At 43.3% G+C, this 21,283-nt stretch overlaps 1 protein-coding gene across 1 annotated transcript in view; it reads right to left on the reverse strand.

Annotated features, from left to right (window-relative positions):
- BRINP2 (BMP/retinoic acid inducible neural specific 2) overlaps positions 1-21,283 on the reverse strand; it is a 364,502-nt gene that overhangs the window by 18,035 nt on the left and 325,184 nt on the right. The window lies entirely within an intron of this gene.

The following is a 21,283-nucleotide window of genomic DNA, read 5'->3' on the forward strand; positions in this document are numbered from 1 at the left end:
AGCAAGTCCAAGCTGGTTAAAGTTGTGACCCATCCTGCGGGAGAAAACGTAGGATCATGTCACAGGCTGGTCAGCCGCAGAGGAAGGGATCACTTTTCATGCAGGTGCCATAAAGAGAAACTTGTGTACTAAGCGGACCCCCAGTTCTCAAGTTATTCATGCATTACCACGAGGAATAACAGCAGAACGGCACAATGTGGAGATCTAAGAAGAGATTATTCTGAATTGTTATTTTAAGAAAATATCAACAGACAGGTCAGGAACGCGTTCAAGTCCTCCTCCTTAGGACTTATCCTATCAGACACTTTTTAGCTATCTGTATAAGGCCAGTCATAGTCAGATGATTTTGGGATTCTTTGTTGGGAGATGTCTATGTACAGCCACAAAGTTGTCATGATTTGAGTGCAGCCTTGCTTTGATGCGTACTTGGAGTCATTAGCCAAATTCCAGCAGAGGTTATGGTAGACACATCTGTACATTAGAAAATTGTTAGCCAAACACATGACAACTACCTGCCCAACTTCCTCATAATCAACTCGGCAAGCGATCATGTTCAGTCAGTACTAGAAAATGGGTCAGTTCTTTTGTCATTAAAGGGAAAATCATCTGCACACCTTGCACATGACTGTGCACTAAGAAAAATATTAACTTTAAGTCCTTATACACATCAGACTCAAGTCACCTGTATGAGGGCCTCCCGACTCCCCCCATAGGTGAATGTCAATGGAGATAAGGATCCGACACATCTGATTTTGGACTGCTTGTCCTTTTGCTCTCCACAAGATAAGCCACCATTGGAGTAGTCAGCGCCTTTCTCGTAGAGAACATGATTGCTCGTAAGAGAGAAGTGTGTGGAAGAGTTGGGAGAGATAGTTGTCAGCTGAATGACTGATTGACCCCGTCGTTCATTCATCAGCTATTTACTATGTATGGGGCCTCTTAGTATTAAAATCTGTTTGTTCAATTTGAAGAAAACTTTATTTATCTTAAAATGATAATGAGATGCTCAGTGGACCCATGGCATGGCCAAGGGATTTAATGTACTTTGCCACCTATTCATCCATCTCTGTCCCCATCTTCCTTAACTGACAGAGCTGGTTTGAAGGAACCAGTTCCGTCTCCACTAGAATGTTGCCCAAGCACTGATCGTCAGAGTTCCAGCGCCTGTGCAGAAACACCTTTCATTGTCTTCTCTCCTCGTTCTGTTTTTTATATGATGTGCCATCACTTAAACTATCAGCTCATGCATGAGATTTCATTGTAGACAGTGTTGTCTCCTGGGAGGGAGGGCAGGAAAGAAGGAAGGAAGTGACGATGAGAAGGTAGAGAGGATGAGAAGAAAGAGAGGATGAGAAGAAAGAGAAGATGAGAAGAAAGGATGAGAAGGAAAAAAGGATGAAAAGGAAGAGAGGAGGAGAAGGAAGAGACTATGAGAAGAAAGAGTGCTGGAAAGAAGGAGGAAAGAGAAGGTGAAAAGGAAGAGAGGACGAGAAGATAGTGGATGAAAAAATAGAAGAAAGGATTAGAAGAGAGGATGAGAAGAAAGAGAGAATGAGAAGAGGGGATGAGTAGAAAGAGAGGACGAGAAGGAAGGAAGGAAGGTAGAAAGAGAGGATAGGAAGGAAGGAAGGGAAGTAGGAAGGAAGGACAAAATCACATCAAGGGTGCACCAAGCATCTAATTAAAATTAAGACACCAAAACACCTGACCACCATAGGATAAGAAATCACCAGAAAGTCTTGAAGCTCAGGAATCAATAATATGCCTTTATTTAGTACAGTGGCAATTATACATAAAAATTAAAAATAGAAAATTATGTTTTTAGCAATAAAACAATTGCAGGGACAATATTACATGGTACCCATACTCGACAGAGTAGCCCCCAATAGAAAAAGGAGGGTTTTTTTTTACTTTATCACTGTGCCAAAGATTATAAAAAAACTTTTTATAAAACCAAAATACAAAAAAAGTGTACAAATTTTTTTTGATAAAACACTATGTATGTGAATACAAATAACATAAGCACAATAGCTTTATATAAAAGAAAAAAGTGTTGCCAAAATTATGTGCACAATAAATAATATAAAAGAGACACAAATCATGTATGAAAGTGCCAAAAGTGCATAGCCCTATATAGGGTCAGAAACCAAGTGACTGTGAATTCAAAAGTGCTAGCACAGCGAAATTAATTCTATAAATATATGGGGGAATTTGTAGCAGCTCACTCAATTGAAAGTGCCCAGGTGCATAGACCTATTGAAGGTCAATAGACATATGAGCCATATATAAAGAGATGATGCAGCAATATAGCTTTTATATATACCTGGGGGAAGAGGCTGGGTCCAGAACCTGCGTGCGCCCGACGCGCGTTTCGGATATGTTTCCTTTGTCACCCCCCCGACGAAGGAAACATATCCGAAATGCGCGTCGGGCGCACGCAGGTTCTGGACCCAGCCTCTTCCCCCAGGTATATATAAAAGCTATATTGCTGCATCATCTCTTTATTCACTTGGTTTCTGACCCTATATAGGGCTATGCACTTTTGGCACTTTCATACATGAATTGTGTCTCTTTTATATTATTTATTGTGCACATAATTTTGGCAACACTTTTTTCTTTTATATAAAGCTATTGTGCTTATGTTATTTGTATTCACATACATAGTGTTTTATCAAAAAAAATTTTGTACACTTTTTTTGTATTTTGGTTTTATAAAAAATTTTTTTGATAATCTTTGGCACAGTGATAAAGTAAAAAAAAAACTCCTTTTTCTATTGGGGGATACTCTGTCGAGTATGGGTACCATGTAATATTGTCCCTGCGATTGTTTTATTGCTAAAAACATAATTTTCTATTTCTAATTTTGATGTATAATTGCCACTGTCTAATATATAATTGCCTAGAATACTACTTCCTGCAATTTGTGCCAACTTCCGTGGCTTTGTCCGGAGCTAATGTGCGGAGATAATGTCCGGAGATTAATTGCCTAGAATACTACTTCCTGCAATTTGTGCCAACTTCCGTGGCTTTGTCCGGAGCTAATGTCCGGAGCTAATGTCCGGAGCTAATGTCCGGACCTAATGTCCGGAGCTAATGTCCGGAGCTAATGTGCGGAGATAATGTCCGGAGCTAATGTCTGGAGCTAATGTCCGGAGCTAATGTGCGGAGCTAATGTCCGGAGCTAATGTCCGGAGCTAATGTCCGGAGCTAATGTCCGGAGCTAATGTCCGGAGCTAATGTCCGGAGCTAATGTCCGGAGCTAATGTCCGGAGATAAGTGACGTCAACAGTGTCCAGTGTCTGATTGGTTGCCGCCTGCTGCGAGCGACCAATCAGAAACGTGCCGTACTGTGACACACTCCGCCCGCCATTTTGGTGTGATTTTTGAATTTTTACCTCACAGCAAGTTTCTACTGCGTGGAGGCGGGCCCAGTGACGTTGCTCTTCAAGCTCCTGCCGAATTTCGTCAAAAAAATGATAATACCATTTACCAACCTTAAATAACAAGAATTGTCAAGAGCTGGTGAGTGCAGCCATTTTTTGTTCTTTCTTACTATTATTTATTAATTGTATTATTCTTACATTTGAATAAATAAAGTATATATGGATTCTAGACTCCCGATTCTTTAGAATCGGGCTGCCATCTAGTACTAAATAAAGGCATATTATTGATTCCTGAGCTTCAAGACTTTCTGGTGATTTCTTATCCTATGGTGGTCAGGTGTTTTGGTCTCTTCATTTCAGTGATTTTTTTCACTGATGCTTGCACGGTGCACCTTATTTCTGGTATATTCTTTGATCTAATAAATATCTTTGAGATATAGAATTGTGGATATAATAAGGGCTTACTGTGTTCTATTTAAAATGAAGGCAGTAGGATAAGGAACATTTTTTAAACAAAATTACAGATTTTAATACCACAGATGCGATTTTTCTTGGGGACACGGTCCGCTATAGTGTACTGTGCTAAGTGCGACCACTGGTTATGAGCGGACGGACGCCGTTTAAGTTTGATAACCAGGCATCTGATAATAAACAGTGCAATTACTCTCTGCATGGGGGAATTTGGATTGCAATAAAAAGAAAGAACGCAAAAAACATTTACTTTTGATGCCAAGATGAATACATGTTGAAAAAATACAGCATAATTATCATGTGTAATCAATGCGCCATCTCCGGGGCTCATGGAGCAGCTCTGTAATGAGCACTAGGCTGACTCACCGACTTCAAATAAATATCTGTCTGTATTGTGTCAGTGACATCTGTCTCTTTGCAGTTAATTGACTTCGTCGTCAACATTCTCTTGAATCCAGGGGATGAGTTGCACTCATGTTACACCTAGAATTCACTCGTTGTCTTGCTCCGCTCTGTTACCAGCTCCTCTTTAAAGGTGAAGGTGATTACGTAATTAAGCTGTAATTAAACCGAAATCTAATTGTGTCTGCCATGATGATGTATCCCATACAGTAGGAGAATCTCAAGGGAAATGCCTCTTTCTCAGAAAGGTCAAAGGGATTTCTGTTTTTCTTGCAAAAAGTAATCGGAGAGCAATTATGCGCTGAAAAAAAAATACATTGAAGAGCGTCTAACCTCCAATGTGCTGCACTTAACGGAATGTGTCGTATGCTGAACATATGCTTAATGGTTCAGCAAAAAGGTGAGATGTTGTTATTTGCATCTGTCTACCCAAACTCTTCCGCTATATGAATGGCAGCGTCTATTTTTTTCTACCCAGTGTTATACCTGAATTCCCAGTAAAAGCCATTTCCGCTATTAAAAAAAAGCAATTATATGTGTTCCAAGATAAAAAAAAAGGTCACTGATAAACACCGACTTTACTCCAGCCGCCACTATTACAGCACTTACTACTTTGTGGTGCTAGTGTACAGTCACTTTGAAAGTCATTCTAACAACCGCTCTAACAACAGTAAATTGAGACGTGGGAGTCACATCTTTTTTGGTTCCATTTCCCTTTGTGTGTTTTTTTTGTCTTTTCTTTGCTATTTCATGTTGAATATCCTCCTCCTGCTTGTCTGCTAATCTTATTTTTTACAGTAGCAATTTTAACATAGACATATACAATTCACTTACTGATACACAGGAATATTTTTTATTCACCAGCTCTAGATCGTCAGTGTAAAATATATCAATCTGTTGCTGGTTCATTACTGATGATATCAGCCAAGAACAGAGAATGCACTGCCAATGTGCACACCGCACAGTGCACAACATGCAAAGACCAGCTCAGTCCTGAAAATGAGTGATTCTTTTCTTTATCCTCAGCCCCTTGATGATACCTTGTTTGAGTATCCCAGCATGCAATGGGATTCCCCAACAAAGAGTCAACAAAAAGGAGTGAAGAAAAGGAATAGCAGTTAGATAGTGTAGATAAGAAGGTTAGGGAATTTTTATATTATAGTAGATTAGGGCACTAAATAGATAGAAATTTAGAATAAAAATTACTTCTGACTTGAGACAACATCCTTAAAGGGAATCTGTTACCCCCAAAATCGAAGATGAGCTAAGCCCACCGGCATCAGGGGCTTATCTACAGCATTCTGTAATGCTGTAGATAAGCCCCTGATGTATCCTGAAAGATGATAAAAAGAGGTTAGATTATAGTCTCCTGGGGGGCGGTCCGGGGCCTCCCATCTTCATAGGATGACGCCCTTTTCTTGTCTTGATGCTGCGGCTCTGGTGCAGGCGTACTTTGTCTGCCCTGTTGAGGGCAGAGCAAAGTACTGCAGTGCGCAGGCGCCGGGCCTCTCTGATTTTTCCCAGTGCCTCCGCACTGCAGTACTGTGCTCTGCCCTCAACAGGGCAGACAAAGTACGACTGCACCGGAGCCGCAGCGTCAAGACAAGAAGAGGATGTCATCGTAAGAAGATGGGAGGCCCTGGACCGGACCGCAACGCCCATCGGACCGGACCGCAGTGGGACCGCCCCTGGGTGAGTATAATCTAACCTCTTTTTCTCATCTTTCAGGATACATCGTGGGCTTATCTACAGCATTACAGAATGCTGTAGATAAGCTCCTGATGCTGGTGGGCTTAGCTCATCTTCGATTTTGGAGGTGACAGGTTCCCTTTAAGGTTATGTTCCCACGATGAGCTTTTGGTGAATTTTTGGTGTTGCAGATATTCTGCATCATTTCTGCACCTATTATGTAAATTAGGTTACTTGCAAATTTTGCACTGTGTTTTTGAGTGAGTTGCCTTACATGCTTTTCACTCGTGTTTTTGACATTGCGTTTTTTGCCTCTTGTTGGTGTGCCATGTTTAAAACATATATGCTTTGTTTTTGCTACTTCCTGGTATTTGGCTTTGACAAAACTTTAGAGATATAGCATGTGCAGATTACCTGCATTTCTGATGCATTTCCGCTGAGTTTTTTCTATCTTAAATCATGTGGCAAGGCTCGATAAAGAGTCGACATTGACTTTTAAGTTTGCTACTTTCTATAGGTGGCGTTAGAGTTCTAGTCCTCTTCCTCTCTGAAGAGACAATTTGCATATTTCCCTGAGGAGCATTGCGGCTTAAAAGTCTCCTCATCTTGGCATGCTTGACATGTCATTTTCCGCAAGGAGAAACATTACCCATACTGTGAGATGAAAATACTTGATAATCTACATGCACCCTCTTAGCTTTCTCTCAGATGTTCTCAATCATCACGCATGGTCTTTTTAAGTACAGCTGTGTCTTTATCTTGACTGCAAGTGTCCACATGCAGAAACGTCTAGTAGAAACATCTCCAAACAGAATATCTCAAAATAATGTTTATTTTCTAAGCTGGTCATCTCAGGAAGGGACAAGCCAAGAGAGAAAGTATGGAAACACCCATCTGTGCAAGAGTTTTAAATAACTACGTTTACCTTAATCTTGACTGCAAGTGTCCACATGCAGAAACATCTAGTAGAAACATCCCCAAACAGAATATCTGAAAATAATATTTATTTTCTAAGCTGGTCATCTCAAGAAGGGACAAGCCAAGGGAGAAAGTATGGAAAGACCCATCTGCGCAAGAGTTTTGAATAACTACAATACCCTATAAACAGATAAGTAGATTATAGAAAATAAAAATTCATGGAATACCCCATCACATGCCACTTTACAGAGGTATTCTACCCTATTAGTATTGCTAGCAGAGGTCCAACTCTATGGCAGATGCCTATGTTACTTTTAGCCAATTTCTAAACAAAATTAACCTTTTCTAGACTTCCAGCTACTCGGCCCCCAAAGCAACATGTGACATTTAACCTATAGGTGTCTTCTTCTTTGGCAGAGTGGCCTTGTGTAACTGCTTCTTTGGTTCCTCTAGTTACGCCATCATTTTGTAAATAATCTAAAACCAAAAGATCAGCTACTTCTACAGAAAGATCTATGGAAACAAGATGGTGCTGCTTCTCACGACTAAATATTTTTTTCCACTGATGTCGAAAATAAGTTAATGGAATTATGGTATTTCTCCTCAAGCTTTAAATTCTGCCTTGATGAATTAACACTTTGGGCAAATTCTAAAGTGCAATTTTAAACATTTAGCTTTAAATTAGGATTGGCGAGACCTAGAAACATACTGAAATAAAGGAGATAAAACATGTTCCCAAGTGATCTGCTCCCACTACAATGTATACATCTAATTTACTGTAAAGGAACATCTTTATAGGACCCGGGACTCCCTGGCCATTAATAAAAACCTTGGATTAGTCAGTTTTGTTCTTTGCTGAGTTATTACTGGTCAGGTTGTATTGTAAGAGCTATATTAGCCGCCTTGGCTCATTTACTTTTAATTATTACTTTTTTTAATTTAAATGTTAACATGTACTTTAATATAATAAAATGTTATGTATGCCAAGACGATTAATACTGCACGGCCGACAACCTGAGCAATGGATGAGGTTAACAGTACAGGTACTGTATGTTAAGGTTTCTGTAATTATCCTCTTGGAAAAACATTATGGGAACGGAAATATAACCTTGCTATCTGTAAATCACTAATGAACACATCGCCTTTTCTGGGAAAATTACACTAAGGCCGCTGCTTAATTTCTATATTTCAGCCATAACTGTGGGAATCCTTATTTTTCCACTGAATCGAATTAATAATTAGACAATTCAGCAGATCCATGGGCATTGTACAATATTAGAGTTTTTCTCCACCAAGAGCTTTTCTCCTCTGTAGTATGATACCGCATGGATGCACTAAACATTGCCAATTTGAGTCCTTAGTCTCTATAGAGTACTTGCCAACTATAAGGGATGAGATATAGGAGACTTGTTGAGTGAAATTTTTTAAATAACCATGCCCCATTTTTCAGATCTTGCCCTTACTCCCTCTTATTTCCCCATTTCCCACCGACTGAATGTTTGCTCCATAGCTTGACTTAAAATCCCAGAGTCTTGCATATGAACTTTTAGGAATCCCTGCTTTATTGGAAGTTTTGGGCAGAGCCAACTTTTTTATGAAGTCCAGTTGATTCTCTATTTTTCTATGGGAGTTTCTAAGACATTCGGACAGAGCTGGCAAGCAAACTTTCCACAAAGACTTACCTCTGCTCCTAGCATTCACATGGTATGTTCATCCACCCAGCTCTCCTGCTTTGTCTGTCTATATGAAGTGCATATAATCCCCACCTGGTACATCACCCAACTTGTCACACAGACTTACCTCTGCTCCTAGTATTAACATGGTATGTCTTTCAACTAACCTCTGCATTACCCTAGTGTTATTTATGACCTTGTTTACTTTGGCTGGATTATACGCATCTGGTCCACTCTTATTTCTCTTACTAATATGAACAGAGACCAATCCTCTCTGCTTCACACCTGAATGCACTTCGTAGCACATATATTGCATAGCTTCAGTCTGCCAAGACTTTAGTCTGCAGAGTGTATCCTATAAGTGTATCATAGAAGTGTGAAGATTAGAATTGGACCCGGAATTGAACCAGAAAGGAACTGAAGGTAACTGGACAGTCACTGTAAACAATGTTTCTGTTTGTTTTCACTCTCACCCCTATAATCCTTCACTTTCTAATAACTCCCCTAATTCCTACACCTAGTAAGGAACTGTTCATCTTTTTCTATCCTCTCTCTCCAACTCACCTCCTCCTCAGAACTGTTCCTCAACATACAATCCTCTGTCTCCAAGCACAGACAGCCACCTCATGCCCTCTCCGGCTCCCACCTGCTAACACTTTCTCTGCTCCTTCTCATTGCTGGGGAGGTGATATCTCTCCAAATCCTGGTCGTCCTCACCACATCCCCAGAGTCATTTCTACATCCCAACCACGCTCTATCACAATTTTCCATAACCTCTCTAACCCTATACCCATTCGCCCAGCCTCTGCTTCCCCAGTCCCACTAACAGGAGTTCTGTGGAACGCTCGCTCTGTCTGCAACAAGCTTTCCCACATCCATGATCTTTTTGTTACTACCAAACTTTCCTTTCTTGCCATCACCAAAACCTGGCTCACCCCTTCTGACACAGCCTCTCCAGCTGCTCTTTTGTATGGTGGATTCCACCTTTCTCACACACCCCACCCTAGCCACAAGCATGGTGGAGGAGTTAGTTTTCTCCTGTCAAATAACTGCTCCTTCACCCCAATCCCACTGCCACCCTCTGTTACCCTCCCATCCTTTGAGGTGCACTCTGTGCGCATCTACTCCTTCTCCAACCTCCAACTGGCTGTCATTTACCGCCCCCCAGGACCAGCTACCACCTTCTTTGACCACTTTACCACCTAGCTACTTCATTTCCTTTCTGTGGACATCCCCACTATCATCATGGGTGACTTCAACATTCCCATTGACACTTCCCTCTCAGCTACCACTAAGCTCCTAACTCTCACTTCCTCCTTCGGCCTCACTCAATGGTCTTCTGCAGCCACTCACAAAGATGGTCACACACTGGACCTCATCTTCACCCGCCTCTGCTCCCTGTCTAACCTCTCTAACTCACCTCTCCTTTTTCCGAACCACAATCTACTCACATTCTCTTCCCTCTCCACTCCTTGTCTACAATCCCCAACCCACAAACTTGCACACCCTTGCAGAAATCTTAAACACCTTGATCTACACTCACTCTCTGAATCCCTCCTCCCTCTCACAGACATAAGTTCCCTACACAATGCGGATGACACTGCCGCTCTATATTACACCACAATAGCTGTAGCTTTGGAATCTGTTGCCCCTCTCACACATACCAAAGCTCGCAAAATCAACAGACAGCCCTGGCACAACGGCCTGACAAAAGAACTGAGGCGAGCTTCCAGAGCTGCTGAGCGGAGATGGAAAAGATCCCACTCCAATAAGCACTTCATCGCATTCAAACAGTCCCTCACTACTTTCAAGGCCACACTCGCCACAGCTAAACAAACCTACTTCTCGTCTCTCATATCCTCTCTGTCTCACAACCCTAAACAGTTATTCAACACCTTCAATTCTCTCCTCTGTCCCCAGCACCTCCTCCCACCCCACTCAACTCAGCTGAAGACTTTGCCTCATTTTTCAAGAAGAAGATTGATAACATCAGAGCCTGTTTTGGTCGACAACCTTCCTTCCAACTGCCCACACCTCCACCTCCAAAACCCACTTCTCCACCATTACAGAAGATCGACTCTCCACTCTACTCTCAAGATTGCATCTCACCACCTGTGCCAAGTGCACAGTACCCGATCCCATCCCACTTCATCCCAAACCTCGCCACAGTCTTCATCCCAACCCTAACCCATCTCTTCAACCTATCACTAACTGGTGTTTTCCCCTCAAGCTTTAAACATGCCTCAATCATGCCTATCCTCAAAAAGCCCTCTCTTGACCCATCCTCTGTATCTAGCTATCGTCCTACAGTACAGACCAAAAGTTTGGACACACCTTCTCATTTAAAGATTCTTCTGTATTTTCAGGACTATCAAAATTGTACATTCACACTGAAGGCATCAAAACTATGAATTAACACATGTGGAATTATATACTTAACAAAAAAGTGTGAAACAACTGAAATTTTGTCTTATATTCTAGGTTCTTCAAAGTAGCCACCTTTTGCTTTGATGACTGCTTTGCACACTCTTGGCATTCTCTTGATGAGCTTCAAGAGGTAGTCACCGGGAATGGTTTTCACTTCACAGGTGTGCCCTTTCAGGCTTAATAAGTGGGATTTCTTGCCTTATAAATGCGGTTAGGACCATCAGTTGTGTTGTGCAGAAATCTGGTGGATACACAGCTGATAGTCCTACTGAATAGACTGTTAGAATGTGTATTATGGCAAGAAAAAAGCAGCTAAGTAAAGAAAAACGAGTGGCCATCATTACTTTAAGAAATGAAGGTCAGTCAGTCCCAAAAATTGGGCAAACTTTGAAAGTGTCCCCAAGTACAGTGGCAAAAACCATCAAGCGCTACAAAGAAACTGGCTCACATGAGGACCGCCCCAGGAAAGGAAGACCAAGAGTCACCTCTGCTTCTGAGGATAAGTTTATCCGAGTCACCAGCCTCAGAAATCGCAGGTTAATAGCAGCTCAGATTAGAGACCAGGTCAATGCCACACAGAGTTCTAGCAGACACATCTCTACAACAACTGTTAAGAGGAGACTTTGTGCAGCAGGCCTTCATGGTGTAATAGCTGCTAGGAAACCACTGTTAAGGAGAGGCAACAAGCAGAAGAGACTTGTTTGGGCTAAAGAACACAAGGAATGGGCATTAGACCAGTGGACATCTGTGCTTTGGTCTGATGAGTCCAAATTTGAGATCTTTGGTTCCAACCACCGTGTCTTTGTGCGACGCAGAAAAGGTGAACGGATGGACTCTACATGCCTGGTTCCCACCGTGAAGCATTGAGGAGGAGTGTTGTGAGTTCTGTTTTTGGGCTCCCTCTGGTGGTTACTGATGGTACTGGGTGATTTGTTTTCTGCTGTCTCTGGTGTCTACCTGTTCTATTAGGATTTGGGAGTTTCCTATTTAACCGGGCTTTCTTGTCATTTCCCCGCCGGCTATCAAGGTTATCAGAGTGTTTTGTTACCTCAGCTTCTGGCTTCAGTAATCTTCAGGACAAGCTAAGTTTTTGATTTTCTTGTTCCACGTTTTGATTTATTTTTGTCTTGTCCAGTTTGCATATAATTGTTTCTTTGCTGCTGGTTGCTCTAGCGGGCTGTAATTGCTCCTCATGTTCCATGAGTTGGAACATGAGTTCAAGTAATTACAGGATGGTTTTTTGAAGGGTTTTTTGCTGACCGCGCAGTTTACTTTTGTATCCTCTGCTATCTAGTTTTAGCGGGCCTCATTTTGCTGAATCTGATTTCATACTGTGTATGTGCCTTCCTCTCATTTCACCGTCATTATATGTGGGGGGCTGCTATTTCTGTGGGGTTTTTCTCTGGAGGCAAGAGAGGTCTGTGTTTCTTCTAATAGGGGAAGTTAGATCTTCGGCTGGTGCGAGACATCTAGGATCAACGTAGGCACGTTCCCCGGCTATTGTTATTTGTGTGTTCAGGTTTAGGGTCGCGGTCAGCTCAGGTTCCATCACCCTAGAGCTCGTTGGTGCTTGTCCTTCTGTGATTCCCTGCCATTGGAATCATGACAGTATAGCTGGCCCAAAATGTTTGGGCTGAAGTAGGAGGAAAAGTAGTCTGAGGAAGTTTTTTTTTTTTTTTTCTCTCCTCTGAGGTTGCTGCCTTGCCCTAATTGCAGCCTGGCTGATTTTTTTTTTTTTTTTCTCCTCTTAATCCTTGAATGGCTCTGACCTTAGCTGTTTATCATGGACATCCAGAGTTTAGCTTCCAGCTTGAATAATCTTGCTGCTAAGGTTCAAAATATACAAGATTTTGTTGTACATGCTCCTATGTCTGAACCTAGAATTCCTATTCCAGAGTTCTTTGCTGGAGATAGATCTAGTTTTCTGAATTTTAGGAACAATTGCAAGCTGTTCCTTTCTTTGAAATCTCACTCTTCTGGAGACCCTGCTCAGCAGGTTAAGATTATTATATCTTTCCTGCGGGGTGACCCTCAAAATTGGGCATTTGCATTGGCACCAGGGGATCCTGCGTTGCTTAATGTGGATGCGTTTTTTCTGGCATTGGGTTTGCTCTATGAGGAACCTAACCAAGAGATTCAGGCTGAAAAAGCTTTATTAGCTCTCTCTCAGGGGCAAGATGAAGCAGAAATATATTGTCAAAAATTTCGGAAATGGTCAGTGCTTACTCAGTGGAATGAGTGCGCCCTGGCTGCAAAGTTCAGAGATGGCCTTTCTGAGGCCATTAAAGATGTTATGGTGGGGTTCCCTGCGCCTACGGGTCTGAATGAGTCTATGACTATGGCTATTCAGATTGATCGGCGTTTACGGGAGCGCAAACCTGTGCACCATTTGGCGGTGTCTTCTGAACAGGCACTTGAGACAATGCAATGTGATAGAGTTCAGTCTAGAAGTGAACGGCAAAACTATAGGCGGAAAAATGGGTTGTGCATTTATTGTGGTGATTCAGCTCATGTTATATCAGCATGCTCTAAACGCACAAAAAAGGTTGATAAGTCTGTTGCCATTAGTACGTTACAGTCTAAGTTCATTCTGTCTGTGACTCTGATTTGCTCATTATCATCCATTTCCGTCGATGCCTATGTAGATTCAGGCGCTGCCCTGAGTCTTATGGATTGGTCATTTGCCAAGCGATGTGGGTTTAGTCTTGAGCCTCTGGAAGTCCCTATTCTTTGAAGGGAATTGACTCTACACCTTTAGCTATGAATAAACCTCAGTACTGGACACAAGTGACCATGCGTATGACTCCCGTTCATCAGGAGGTGATTCGCTTCCTGGTACTGTATAATTTACATGATGTCTTAGTACTTGGTCTGCCATGGTTACAAACTCATAATCCAGTCCTTGACTGGAAAACAATGTCTGTGTTAAGCTGGGGATGTCAGGGGGTTCATGATGATGCACCTCCGATTTCTATCGCTTCATCTACTCCTTCTGAGGTTCCTGTATTTTTGTCGGATTATCGGGATGTTTTTGAGGAGCCTAAGCTCAGTTCGCTTCCTCCTCACAGGGATTGCGATTGTGCTATAGATTTAATTCCTGGTAGTAAATTTCCTAAAGGTCGTTTGTTCAATCTGTCAGTGCCAGAGCATACTGCTATGCGGGATTATGTTAAGGAGTCCTTGGAAAAGGGACATATCCGTCCATCTTCGTCCCCTTTGGGAGCAGGTTTTTTTTTTCGTGGCCAAGAAAGATGGGTCCTTGAGACCTTGTATAGATTATCGTCTTTTGAATAAGATTACCGTAAAATATCAGTATCCTTTGCCTTTGTTGACTGATTTGTTTGCTCGCATTAAGGGGGCTAAATGGTTCACTAAGATTGATCTCCGGGGTGCGTATAATCTTATACGAATAAAGCAAGGTGATGAGTGGAAAACCGCATTTAATACGCCTGAGGGCCATTTTGAGTATTTGGTAATGCCTTTCGGACTTTCTAATGCTCCTTCAGTCTTCCAGTCCTTTATGCACGATATTTTCCGTGAATATCTGGATAAATTTATGATTGTGTATTTGGATGATATTTTGGTTTTTTCTGATGACTGGGAGTCTCATGTTCAGCAGGTCAGGAAGGTGTTTCAGGTCCTGCGGGCTAATTCCTTGTTTGTAAAGGGCTCAAAGTGTCTCTTTGGAGTCCAGAAGATTTCTTTCTTGGGGTATATTTTTTCCCCTTCTACTATTGAGATGGATCCCGTCAAGGTTTGGGCTATTTGTGACTGGACGCAGCCTGCATCTCTTAAGAGTTTGCAGAAGTTCTTGGGCTTTGCTAATTTCTATCGTCGTTTTATAACTAATTTTTCTAGTGTTGTTAAGCCTTTGACGGATTTGACTAAGAAGTGTGCTGATGTTGCTGATTGGTCTCCTGCGGCTGTGGAGGCCTTTCAGGAACTTAAACGCCGGTTTTCTTCTGCTCCTGTGTTGCGTCAGCCTGATGTTTTGCTTCCTTTCCAAGTTGAGGTTGATGCTTCCGAGATTGGAGCGGGGGCGGTTTTGTCACAGAGAAGCTCCGATTGCTCGGTGATGAAGCCATGTGCGTTCTTTTCTAGAAAATTTTCGCCCGCTGAGCGGAATTATGATGTGGGTAATCGGGAACTTTTGGCCATGAAGTGGGCATTTGAGGAGTGGCGTCATTGGCTGGAGGGTGCTAGATATCGTGTGGTGGTCTTGACTGATCACAAAAATCTGATTTACCTTGAGTCTGCCAGGCGTCTGAATCCTAGACAGGCTCGTTGGTCACTGTTTTTCTCTCGTTTCAATTTTGTGGTTTCATACCTGCCAGGTTCAAAGAATGTGAAGGCGGATGCTCTTTCTAGGAGTTTTGTGCCTGACTCCCCTGGAAATTCTGAGCCCACTGGTATCCTTAGGGATGGGGTGATTTTGTCGGCCGTCTTCCCAGACTTGCGACGTGCTTTGCAGGAGTTTCAGGCGGGTAAACCTGATCGTTGTCCGCCTGAGAGACTGTTTGTTCCGGATAGCTGGACCAATAGAGTCATCTCTGAGGTCCATTCTTCTGCGTTGGCAGGTCATCCTGGAATATTTGGTACTAGAGACTTGGTGGCCAGGTCTTTTTGGTGGCCTTCCTTGTCTAGGGATGTGCGTTCTTTTGTGCAGTCTTGTGAGGTTTGTGCTCGGGCTAAGCCTTGCTGTTCTCGAGCCAGTGGATTGTTGTCACCTTTGCCTATCCCGAAGAGGCCTTGGACGCACATTTCCATGGACTTTATTTCGGATCTCCCTGTCTCTCAAAAAATGTCCGTCATCTGGGTTGTGTGTGACCGCTTTTCTAAAATGGTTCATCTTGTACCCTTGCCTAAGTTGCCTTCCTCCTCTGAGTTGGTCCCTCTGTTATTCCAGAACGTGGTTCGTTTGCATGGGATTCCGGAGAACATCGTTTCTGACAGGGGATCCCAGTTTGTGTCTAGATTTTGGCGGACGTTCTGTGCTAAGATGGGCATTGATTTGTCCTTTTCGTCTGCATTCCACCCTCAGACGAATGGCCAGACGGAGCGAACTAATCAGACCTTGGAAACTTATTTGAGGTGTTTTGTTTCTGCTGATCAGGATGACTGGGTTACCTTTTTGCCGCTGGCCGAGTTTGCCCTTAATAATCGGGCTAGTTCTGCTACCTTGGTTTCTCCTTTCTTTTGTAATTCGGGGTTTCATCCTCGTTTTTCCTCTGGTCAGGTGGAGCCTTCTGATTGTCCTGGAGTGGACATGGTGGTGGATAGGTTGCATCGGATTTGGAGTCATGTGGTGGACAATTTGAAGTTGTCCGAGGAGAAGGCTCAGCAGTTTGCTAATCGCCGTCGCCGCGTGGGTCCTCGACTTCGTGTTGGGGACTTGGTGTGGTTGTCTTCTCGTTTTGTTCCTATGAAGGTCTCTTCTCCTAAGTTCAAGCCTCGGTTCATCGGTCCTTATAGGATCTTGGAAATTCTTAACCCTGTGTCATTTCGTTTGGATCTCCCGGCATCGTTTGCTATTCATAATGTGTTCCATCGGTCGTTGTTGCGGAGGTATGAGGTACCTGTTGTTCCTTCGCCTGAGCCTCCTGCTCCAGTGCTGATGGAGGGAGAATTGGAGTATGTTGTGGAGAAGATCTTGGATTCTCGTGTTTCCAGACGGAAACTCCAATATTTGGTCAAGTGGAAGGGTTATGGTCAGGAGGATAATTCTTGGGTGGTTGCCTCTGATGTTCATGCTGATGATTTGGTCCGCGCTTTTCATAGGGCTCATCCTGGTCGCCCTGGTGGTTCTCGTGAGGGTTCGGTGACCCCTCCTCAAGGGGGGGGTACTGTTGTGAGTTCTGTTTTTGGGCTCCCTCTGGTGGTTACTGATGGTACTGGGTGATTTGTGTTCTGCTGTCTCTGGTGTCCACCTGTTCTATTAGGATTTGGGAGTTTCCTATTTAACCGGGCTTTCTTGTCATTTCCCCGCCGGCTATCAAGGTTATCAGAGTGTTTTGTTACCTCAGCTTCTGGCTTCAGTAATCTTCAGGACAAGCTAAGTTTTTGATTTTCTTGTTCCACGTTTTGATTTATTTTTGTCTTGTCCAGCTTGCATATAATTGTTTCTTTGCTGCTGGTTGCTCTAGCGGGCTGTAATTGCTCCTCATGTTCCATGAGTTGGAACATGAGTTCAAGTAATTACAGGATGGTTTTTTGAAGGGTTTTTTGCTGACCGCGCAGTTTACTTTTGTATCCTCTGCTATCTAGTTTTAGCGGGCCTCATTTTGCTGAATCTGATTTCATACTGTGTATGTGCCTTCCTCTCATTTCACCGTCATTATATGTGGGGGGCTGCTATTTCTGTGGGGTTTTTCTCTGGAGGCAAGAGAGGTCTGTGTTTCTTCTAATAGGGGAAGTTAGATCTTCGGCTGGTGCGAGACGTCTAGGATCAACGTAGGCACGTTCCCCGGCTATTGTTATTTGTGTGTTCAGGTTTAGGGTCGCGGTCAGCTCAGGTTCCATCACCCTAGAGCTCGTTGGTGCTTGTCCTTCTGTGATTCCCTGCCATTGGAATCATGACAGAGGAGGTGTGATGGTGTGGGGTTGCTTTGCTGGTGACACTGTTGGGGATTTATTTAAAATTGAAGGCATACTGAACCAGCATGGCTACCACAGCATCTTGCAGCGGCATGCTATTCCATCCGGTTTGAGTTTAGTTGGACCATCATTTATATTTCAACAGGACAATGACCCCAAACACACCTCCAGGCTGTGTAAGGGCTATTTGACCAAGAAGGAGAGTGATGGGGTGCTACGCCAGATGACCTGGCCTCCACAGACACCAGACCTGAACCCAATCGAGATGGTTTTGGGTGAGCTGGACCGCAGAGTGAAGGCAAAAGGGCCAACAAGTGCTAAGCATCTCTGGTAACTCCTTCGAGATTGTTGGAAGCCCGTTTCTGGTGACCACCTCTTCAAGCTCATCAAGAGTGTAAAAAGCAGTCATCAAAGCAAAAGGTGGCTACTTTGAAGAACCTAGATTATAAGACAGAATTTCAGTTGTTTCACACTTTTTTTTGTTAAGTATATAATTCCACATGTGTTAATTCATAGTTTTGATGCCTTCAGTGTGAATGTACAATTTTCATAGTCATGAAAATACAGAAAAATCTTTAAATGAGAAGGTGTGTCCAAACTTTTGGTCTGTACTGTATATCTCTTCTCCCTATGCCTCAAAACTACTGGAACAACATGTCCATCATGAACTGTCTTCCCATCTCTCTTCCTGCTTCCTCTTCGACCGCTTACAATCTGGCTTCTGGTCACACCACTCCACTGAAACTGCCCTAACTAAGGTCATCAATGGCCTATTAACTGCCAAGAGCAAGCAACACTACCCTGTCCTCCTCCTCCACCTTTGACGCAGTGGACCATTCCCTATTACTACAGACCCTCTCATCCCTTAGCATCACAGACTTGGCCCTGTCCTGGATCTCGTCATATTGAACAGACCAGACATTCAACATCCCCCACTCACACACCACCTCCTCACCTCACCCCCTATCTGTCGGAGTCCCACAAGGTTCAGTCCTAAGGCCTCTGCTCTTCTCCATTTACTCCTTTGGCCTGGGACAGCTCATAGAATCTAACGACTTTCTGTATCACCTCTATGCTGATGACACACAGATCTACATCTCTGGACCAGATATCATCACCCTACAAACCAGAATACCTCAATGTCTGCCCTCTATTTCATCCTTCTTCTCCGCTAGATTTCTAAAACTTAACATGGACAAAGTTCATCATCTTACCCATCACCTCACGTGACCCTCCCAACGAACCTATCCATTACAGTAAATAGCTGCCCACTCTCCCCAGTCCCACAAGCTCACTGCCTTGGTGTAATCCTTGACACTGCTCTTTCCTTCAAACCACATATCCAATCCCTTTCCACTTCCCGCCGCCTTCAACTCAAAAATATTTCATGGATCCATACATTCCTAAACCAAGAATCTGCAAAAACCCTAGTCCATACCCTCATCATCTCCCGCCTTGACTACTGCAACCTCCTGATCTGTGGCCTCCCCTCGAACACTCTCGCGCCCCTCCAATCTATTCTAAACTCTGCTGCCTGACTAATCCACCTGTCCCCCCACTATTCCCCGGCCTCTCCCCTGTCAGTCCCCTCACTGGCTCCCCATTGCCCAGAGACTCCAGTACAAAACCCTAATCATAACATACAAAGCCATCCACAACCTGTCTCCTCCATATATCTGTGACCTCGTCTCCCTGTTCTTACGTCCACCTCCGATCCTCACAAGATCTTCTTCTCTACTCCCCTCTTATCTCCTCTTCCCACAATTGTATACAAGATTTCTCTTGTGCATCACCCCTACTCTGGAGCTCTCTACCACAACATCAGACTCTCGCCTACCATCAATACCTTCAAAAAGAACCTGAAGACCCACCTCTTCTGACAAGCCTACAACTTGCAGTAACCACCGATCAACCAAACCGCTGCATGACCAGCTCTACCCTCGCCTACTGTATTCTCTCCCATCCCTTGTAGATTGTGAGCCCTCACGGGCAGGGTCCTCTCTCCTCCTGTACCAGTCGTGACTTGCATTGTTTAAGATTATTGTGCTTGCTTTTATTATGTACACCTCTCCTCACATGTAAAGCGCCATGGAATAAATGGCGCTATAATAATCTACTATATAATTGTCTAAGGGTCACTTCCATCTTTCTGTCTTTCCTTCTTTCTGTCACGGATATTCATTGGTCGCAGCCTCTGTCTGTCATGGAAATCCAAGTCGCTGATTGGTCACGGCAAAACAGCCATGACCAATCAGTGATGAGCACAATCCGGAAGAAAATGGCCGCTCCTTACTCCCCGCAGTCAGTGCCCGGCGCCCGCATACTCCCCTCCAGTCACAGCTCACACAGGGTTAATGCCGACGGTAACGGACCACGTTATGCCACGGGTAACGCACTCCGTAACCGCTGCTATTAACCCTGTGTGACCAACTTTTTTTACTATTGATGCTGCCTATGCGGCATCAATAGTAAAAAAAATATAACGTTAAAAATAAAATAAACAAAAAACCTGCTATTCTCACTCTCCGTAGTCCGCCGAGTCGCACGAGCCTGCCGCCATCTTCCGTTCCCGGCGATGCATTGCAAAATTACCCAGAAGACTTAGTGGTCTTGCGAGACCGATAAGTCATCTGGGTAACTTCGCAATGCATCCTGGGAACGGAAGATGGCGGCAGCCGCGCGTGTATTGCCGGATCTTCGCTGGATCCCAGGGGTGAGTATATAACTATTTTTTATTTTAATTATTTTTTTAACAGGGATATGGTGCCCACACTGCTACGTGGGCTGTGTTAGATACCGCGTGGCTGATATATACTACATAGGCAGTGTTATATACTATGTGGGCTGTGTGATATACTCCATGGGCTGTGCTATATACTGCATGGGCTGTGCTATATATTACCTGGCCACTGTTATATACTGTGTGAGCAGTGTTATATACTACGTGGCTGCTGTATATTGCGTGGGCAGTGTTATATACTACGTGGCTGCTATACACTGCGTGGGCTGTGCTATATATTACATGGCCAGTGTTATATACTGTGTGGCCTGTGTTATATACTATGTCACCTGTGTTATATACTGCGTAGCTGCTATATACTGCGTGGGCTATGTTATATAGTACGTGGCTGTGTTATATACTGCGTGGCCACTGTTATATATTGCGTGACCTGTATTAACGCATCGGGTATTCTACAATATGTATGTATACAGCAGCCACATAGTATATAGCACAGGCCACGTAGTATTTGTCTGCTATATACTACATGGCTCCTATATACTACGTGGCCTGTGCTATGTACTATGTGGCTGCTATATACATACATAAATACATATTCTAGAATACCCGATGTGTTAGAATCGGGCCACCATGTAGTAAATAATAATAATAATAATAATAATAAATTGTTGCAAATTTCCCCAAATTTTAGATTTTGGTAAATCAGAAATGTTGGAGGTTCGATTAGCATGAACCAGTCAACCAGCAACCTTTCTGCTTTCTTATTTTGAAGGACAGGAAGGGGTCAACATAATAAAGTGCATTATATTCCCCTATTCTAAGCAATCATCGTCTTTATACCACTGTTGCTCCATGGTCCTTGACACTGGTCTTCAGCTCTACTGGTGCTGAGTCCAGTGATTGTCCTAACAGGGTCTAGTGGAAGATAATACATGTCACTAATGTCAATGACATGCGTCACGTGGACTTCAATATTATGTGTCAAG

Source organism: Ranitomeya imitator, chromosome 8 (genome assembly GCF_032444005.1).
Source record: "Ranitomeya imitator isolate aRanImi1 chromosome 8, aRanImi1.pri, whole genome shotgun sequence".
NCBI classification, from domain to species: Eukaryota; Metazoa; Chordata; class Amphibia; order Anura; family Dendrobatidae; genus Ranitomeya; species Ranitomeya imitator.